Raw genomic sequence first — 7,413 nt, 5'->3', positions numbered from 1 at the left:
GGCTATGTGTATTTTCACCAAAAAAAAGGTTGAGAAGTTAGAGGGTTGACATGTTGTGGGATTGTTAACCAATGTCATAAAACAATATATGTACTACTGTTTCATGAGAAACTATTTGTTCTGTAAGCCTTCCCCTGAAGTACAATAAAAAAAAAAGAAAGTTCTAAAAAAAAAAAAATTAAAAAAAAAATAGCCTATCATAATGGAATGTGCCACAATTTATAAAGCCCTTCCCTTACCATTGGTATTTGTTATTTTTCACAAGTATAAAATTACCCTGTGATCATAACGCTTTGACTCCATCTCCATTTCCTTAAAATTTTCCTAGAAACGGTGATTGGGCACACATACTTTTGCTTCTTGATGCATTCTCACAAGCTGTTTTCTAGAGAAGTTACAATAATTCATATTCCTACAAAAAGTGATTAAGCATTTTTATCTCACTGCACCCTGGTCAACAGAATATTATCTAGAAGTTAAAAAGACATTTTACTGTTTTAAGGTTTATTCCTTTAATTACAAGTTAAATTTTTTTCACGTTAGACATTTGTGTTTATTCTTTTGCGATGATGAGTTCATGTCCTCTGCTCATTTTCTATCAAGGTAATGATGTCTTTATTTGTAAGATTTGAGTACACTCCCCAGAGGTATAAATCACACTTTATATGTAAAGCAAGATAGGTCTACCTCTGACCTCTGCACTCTTTACTCTCTTTGAAATATACTTCATATGAGTAAACATTTATCAAACATTAACTATATGCAAAAACACTCCACTAGACTCCAGGAGGAGTCTTGCCTTCCAAGAAAGATTGCAGAGTCCAGTGAACCCTACAGCGGCTATATAAATTAAGAGGGATTCTGTGGGGCAAAATTGGGAGGGATTCGGTGGGGCAAAATTGTTGGCACTCAACTACTAACTTAAAGGTTGGCATTCAAACTCACTCAGCATGCTTTGGAAGAAAGGCCTGGTGATTTGTTTCCTAAAGATTACAGCTAAGAACTCTGCAACAGATGGGATCACCATGATTTGGAATTGACTTGACAGCAATGGGTTTATAAATTAAGAATCTGAGTATAGGGTTGTTGTTATTAGCCTCTGTCGAGTTGGCCCCCAACTCATGGTGACCCCTCGTGTTAGAATAGAATTTGCGATCAGCTGCTAACCTAAAGGTTGGAGGTTTGAACCCACCCGGTAGCTCCACAGAAAAAAGACCTGGTGAGCTGCTTCTGTAAAGATTACAGCCAAGAAAACTATGGCGTATAGGGTGCTGTTGTTAGGTGCCACTGAGTCGCTTCCAACTCATAGCTACCCTATGTACAACAGAACGAAACACTGCCTGGTCCTGTGCCACCCTCATGATCATCGTTATGCCTGAGCCCACTGTTGCAGCCACTGTGTCAATTCATCTCGTTGAGGCTCTTCCTTTTTTTGGCTGACCCTCTACTTTACCAAGCATGATGTCCTTCTCCAGAGACTGAACCCTTCTGATAACATGTCCAAAGTAGAAGAGATTAATTCTGATCAAATGGAACCTGTCTATACTTCCAGGAGGAGGAGGTTGAGCTAGATATCAAATTCAACAATGAAGAAAAAGTAATTCTTGGCAGTGGGCACAGAGAAAGAAAGTACGTAGTTCTAAGTTTGCATGTAACAATGTAGGCTATAATATGGAGGGGCACAAGCCACACTACTTTACTGTGATGGTTAAGGTTGTGTCTGCTTGGCTGGACCATGATTATCAGCGGTTTGGCAGCTATGTAACGATGTGATTTGGCAGTTATGTAATGATGTTGCCATCTCCCATTTTGTGATCTGATGTGAGCAGCCAATCAGTTGAAAAGTGAGTCTCCTTGGGGGTTTGCTACATCCAAAATATACAAACGTTCTGAAAAACCTCACTCACTCTGGATCCTACATCCAGTTTGTCATCATCTGACCTCTGGTTCTTGGGACTTGAGCCTGTCGTCTAACCTGCTGATTCTGGGATTTGCCAGCTTCTGCAGCCAGCTGCCTGCCATCTGACCTGCCAATTTTGGGATTCATCAGCTTTTGCAACCCGCGAGCCAGCAGCGCATTGCCTGACCTCCTGATCTTGGGTTCGTCAGTCCCTGTAACCACATGAGTCAGGAGAAGTTTCCAGCCTGACTCCTGACCATGGACTTGGGACTTGCCAGCCTCCACAACCACATGAGCCATTGCCTTGAGATAAATCTCCCTCTACATATATATGCTTCACTGGTTTTGTTCTCTAGAGAACCCAGCCTGAGATACTTACCCTCTCCCAAACATAACCATCAGGAACCTGATGGAAGCATCAAAATTTCATGAAATAGTAACAGAAATGATCAAATTGACACTCGGAAATTTTTTTTCTGTGACAATGTAGAAATAACTTTTTAAAAACTTGAGGTTGAGAATAAAATATTACTTCTACTACCACTTGTAAACACATTTTAGTCTTCAACTTAAGTATGTGGCATCTTGGTCCATTCATCCTCTGCACAAAGAGGATGGCAAAGCAAATTAGGAGCTTGGCCCCTGACAACTTTGCAAAGCAAGATACTTCTAGGTATTATCAACTCAATTTTTTTTTTTTTTGACCACAATAATTTTGAGTTTTTCTCATGGCAGCCAAATTATACCTTAACTAATACAAATTCCAAACTGAGGAGTGTGGGTTTTGTCAGTAATGGCAAATAGAATATCTTTTAAAAAAGAAAAAGAGGGCCTGATTTAGGGTAGTGGCAGTGAGAACAGAAAGATGAATACGAAAGCCATTTTGGAAGCTGAAGCTATAGATTATCCAGTTGGGCAAAAGGGAAATGGAAGAGTCTATAATGTTTTAAATCTGAGCCACTCAGAAGGTGCTCATACCACTAATCAGGACGGGAAACATAAAAGAGGGAGCTGTTTTATACAAATTTAGTATACAACTGCCCAAAAGGCAGTGAGAAATGGCGGTTAAGTGCTCAAGAGAGCAGAACTCCACATAGGTTTAGGGCTCATTTACATAAAGATGATAGTTTAAGGAGCAGGAAAAAATTAGATTATAAAGGGAAAAATCATAGGAAGTTTACCCAGAAAAGGCAAAATACTGGTGTTTCAATTTCTCCATTCTTTAAAAAGTTAAGCCTTTAAGTGGAATGATACGAACATTTCAGGTGTTCACCTTGTGAACGTTTTCAATGCTTAATGGAAATCCTCATGATTCAGGAATTCAATCAGTTCTTTTTTTATTCCTTTTTTTTTTTTTTTTGCTTATTGTTGTAGTTTAAATGAAGTTTACAATTCAAGTTAGTCTCCCATACAAAAATTTATACATATACTGTTATGTGACCCTAATTGGTCTCCCCATACTGTGACAGCACACTCCTCCTTTCCACCCAATTCCCCTTGTCCATTCTACCAGCTCCTAACCCTCTCTGCCTTCCCATCTCACCTCCGGAAGGAAGCTACCCGTTTAGTCTCTTGTATCTACTTCAGCTAAGAGGCACACTCCTCACGAGCATCACTTTATGTCCCACAGTCCAGTCCAATCCATCTGAAGTGTTGGCCTCAGGAAATGTTTTAGTTCTCAGCTGATAAGAGAATCCAGGGGCCACGCTTTCCAGGGTTCCTCCAGTCTCATTCAGACCATTAAGTCTGGTCTTCTTACTAGAATTTGAGTTCTGCACCCCACCTTTCTCCTGCTCCATCTGGGACTCTCTGTTGTATTCCCTGTCAGGGCGGTCATTGGTGGCAGCCGGACACCATCTAGTTCTTCTGGTGTCAGGCTGATTAAGTCTCTGGTTTATGTGGCCCTTTCTGTCTCTTGGGCTAATACTTTCTTCGTGTCTTTGGTGTTCTTCATTATCCTTTATCAATCAGTTTTAATTAGCTGAACATCACTAGCTGCAGTGATTTTGACTTTTACAGTTTAAATTTTTTTTTCAGTCATATATTGTTTAATTTATACCCATAATGGGTCATACTGGTTAAAGACTGGAAAGGTGATAGTGAAATACATAAAGTTAATAAAGAATATGGAAATATTTCAGCTAATTTATCTCAAAATGTTCCAGAAAGTGACATTTATAAGACCAAACTTATTACAACACAGCGAGGTAGTTCTAGTACTTCAAAATTCTGTTAAAAAGAGAAAATGATTATTATATACAATCTGGTTTTTCAGTTATTGATGGGGGAAATCTATCATATTTTGTTATGGATTGAATTGTCTCCCCCCTCCAAATATATGTTGAATTCCCAGCCCTTGTGCCTGTGGTTTTCCTGTTTCGAAACAGGGCTTTTCTCTTGGTACGCTAATGAAGTCATACCAGTACAGGGTAGATCCTAAGTCTAACCGCTTTTGAATTATAAAAAACTAGAAGAGACACAAAGACACACACAGAGGAAGAGGAAAACAGATGGAGCCAGATGTATCTACAAACCCAGAAACTCCAAGGACTGTAGGGTATTAGAAGCTGAAATAAAGACCTGCTGCTAGTGCCTCGCGGCAGCATAGTGATTAAGAGCCACAGCTGTTAACCAAAAGGTCAGCAGCAGTTTGAATCCACCAGGCGCTCCTTGGAAACTCTATGGGTCAGTTCTACTCTGTCCTATAGAGTCGCTATGAGTCGGAAACGACTCACCAGCAACGGGTTTGGTTTGGTTTGGCTAGTGCCTCGCCCTCAATTTGGACTTTTTGCCACATGAACTGTGAGAAAATAAATTTCTGTTCTTTACAGCCATTCACTTTTGGTAATTTTTGTTATTGCAGTGCTAGGTAACAAAGGCACATTTCGAATGCGTTATTTAAAGTGCTTAGAATCACCCTAAAATCTTCACTCACAAAATTATTTAGATTTTTAACATATCAAATGCAAGTTCAAAGAACAGATCCTGAGAGTAGTTTTTTCCCCCATACAAAAATTTATACATACATTGTTATATGACTCTAACTGTTCTCCCTATACTGTGGCAGCACACTCCTCCTTTCCACCCTGATTCCCCATGTCCATTCAACCAGTTCCTAACCCTCTCTGCCTTCCCATCTCACCTCTGAACAGAAGCTGCCTGTTTATAGTCTCTTGTATCTACTTGAGCGAAGAGGCACACTCCTCACGAGTATCACTTTATGTCCCAGAGTCCAGTGCAATCCCTGTCTGAAGAGTTGGCTTCGGAAATTGTTTTAGTACTCGGCTGACAAGAGAATCCAGGGGCCGTGCTTTCCAGGGTTCCTCCAGTCTCAGTCAGACCATTAAGTCTGGTCTTCTTACTAGAATTTGAGTTCTGCACCCCACCTTTCTCCTGCTCCATCAGGGACTCTCTGTTATGTTCCCTGTCAGGGCAGTCATTGGTGGTAGCCGAACACCATTTAGTTCTGGTCTCAGGCCGATGAAGTCTCTGGTTTATGTGGCCCTTTCTGTCTCTTGGGCTAATACTTTCCTTGTGTCTTTGGTGTTCTTCATTCTCCTTTACTCCAGGTGGTTGGGACCAACTGACGCATCTTAGATGGCCACTTGCAAGCTTTTAAGACCCCAGATGCCACTCACCAAAGTAGGATGCAGAACACTTTAATAAGCTTTGTTATGCCAATTGACTTAGATGTCCCCTGAAAGCATGGTCATTCAGGAATTCATGGTATTCAGGAAACTTCTTAGCTTTGGTTTAGTCCAGTTGTGCTAACTTCCCCTGTAGTGCGTACTGTCCTTCCCTTCACCTAAGATAATTCTTATCTACTATCTAGTTGTAAATAACCCTCACCCTCCCTCCGCACCCTCGTAACCATCAAAGAATGTTTTCTTCCCTGTCTAAACCTTTCCTTGAGTTCTTATACTAGTGCTCTTATACAATATTTGTCCTTCTGTGACTGACTAAATTCACTCAGCATAATGACCTCCAGCTTCCTCCATGTTATAAGATGTTTCACAGCTTCATCGTTGTTCTTTATTGTTGCGTAGTATTCCATTGTGTGGATATACCGTAATTTGTTTATCCATTCTTCCATTGATGGGCACCTAGGTTGTTTCCATCTTTTTGCTGTTGTGAACGGTACTGTAATGAACATGGGTGTGCATATATCTATTCATGTGACAGCTCTTATTCTGAGAGTAGTTTCTATTGTATTTTTTGATGGTGAATCACGTAAGGAAAACTTAATCTACATTCTGCCACAAAACACCACATTCACTTAAAAGGTGTTATCCTTTTAAAGGTGTTATCAATTTGTTCTTTTATAATTAAATATCACACACACTTGATAAGAGAAAAAGTCTAAATTTGCATATATTAATGATTACATTGGAATATAATCTTTAATATATTAATCTAAATGAGAATAATTTTTACTTAAAGTCACTTACTACAGTTCACACAAAAACGACAAAAAAATTTCTAAGGCTCTCCAGGAGATTATATAGTATGAAGTCTAGAAAACTATCTTCAAAGAAAATTTTAAAAATATCTCATTTATTATTTTAAAATACTTATCTGAAAGTACAAATATTCATGCTATATAGTAAAGCTGCAGTATTTCGACATTATGTTAAAAAGAAACTAAAAAAGCAATAAATTGTCTTCAATAGAAGAGATCTAAAGCACTGAAATTAAATTTGATATTCATCTACTGAGATGATGTGTTTTCAAGAAAACAAAGCGAAACAGGGCATTATTGAGGACACATCTTAATTACCTAAACTTTTCTCTGGTAACCAGAAGTAACCAGTTGCTGTCCAGTCGATTCTAACTCAAGACCAGCTCAAGTGTGCAGAGTAGAACTGCACTCCAAAGAGTTTTCAAGGTTCTGACCTTTTAGAAACTGATGGCCAGAACTTTATTCCAAGATGCCTCTGGGTGGGTTTAAACAGCCCATCTTTCAGTTAATAGCAGAGCACTGAATTGTATGCACCTTCTCTATGGTAAGATCTCCTAAACAGATGTCTCACAGAAAAGAATTATGAATCTACCTTTAATATTATTTGTATGCATAAACTGGAGGCAACAAATTTAGTCCAAACTGAAAGTCAAGTTTTCCAAAGTATTTTTTAATTATGCCAAAAAATTTTATATCCATACCTCCCAATAATAAGCTGCATTATTTTATTTACTCACTGAACAATTACTGTCTAATATATACAGTCACTGTTATGAAAGAGATACAAATGTTTTAGCAAACATTTACCAAGGTCCTCCGAGTATGTGTTATTGGTGTTTTTTAGACACTAATCTCTTACCTGATAAGACAGCTTGCACTAACAGGTACCTTGGCCATCAATTCAGTACCAAATTATTGATATTTGAACCATTTGAACTCTTGCAAAATAGTTTTTATAAGACTCATTGATTTTAAAAGTAAATAAAGAAAAAAGTAATTTTAAATTCTTCAGTTTTTTTTTTACTGTTGTTTTCTTTGGTATTCCTGTCACAAA

The sequence above is a fragment of the Trichechus manatus genome, unplaced genomic scaffold, assembly GCF_000243295.1.
Source record: "Trichechus manatus latirostris isolate Lorelei unplaced genomic scaffold, TriManLat1.0 scaffold00044, whole genome shotgun sequence".
In the NCBI taxonomy this organism is placed as follows: Eukaryota; Metazoa; Chordata; class Mammalia; order Sirenia; family Trichechidae; genus Trichechus; species Trichechus manatus.
Note: the sequence above shows the minus strand (reverse complement) of the source record.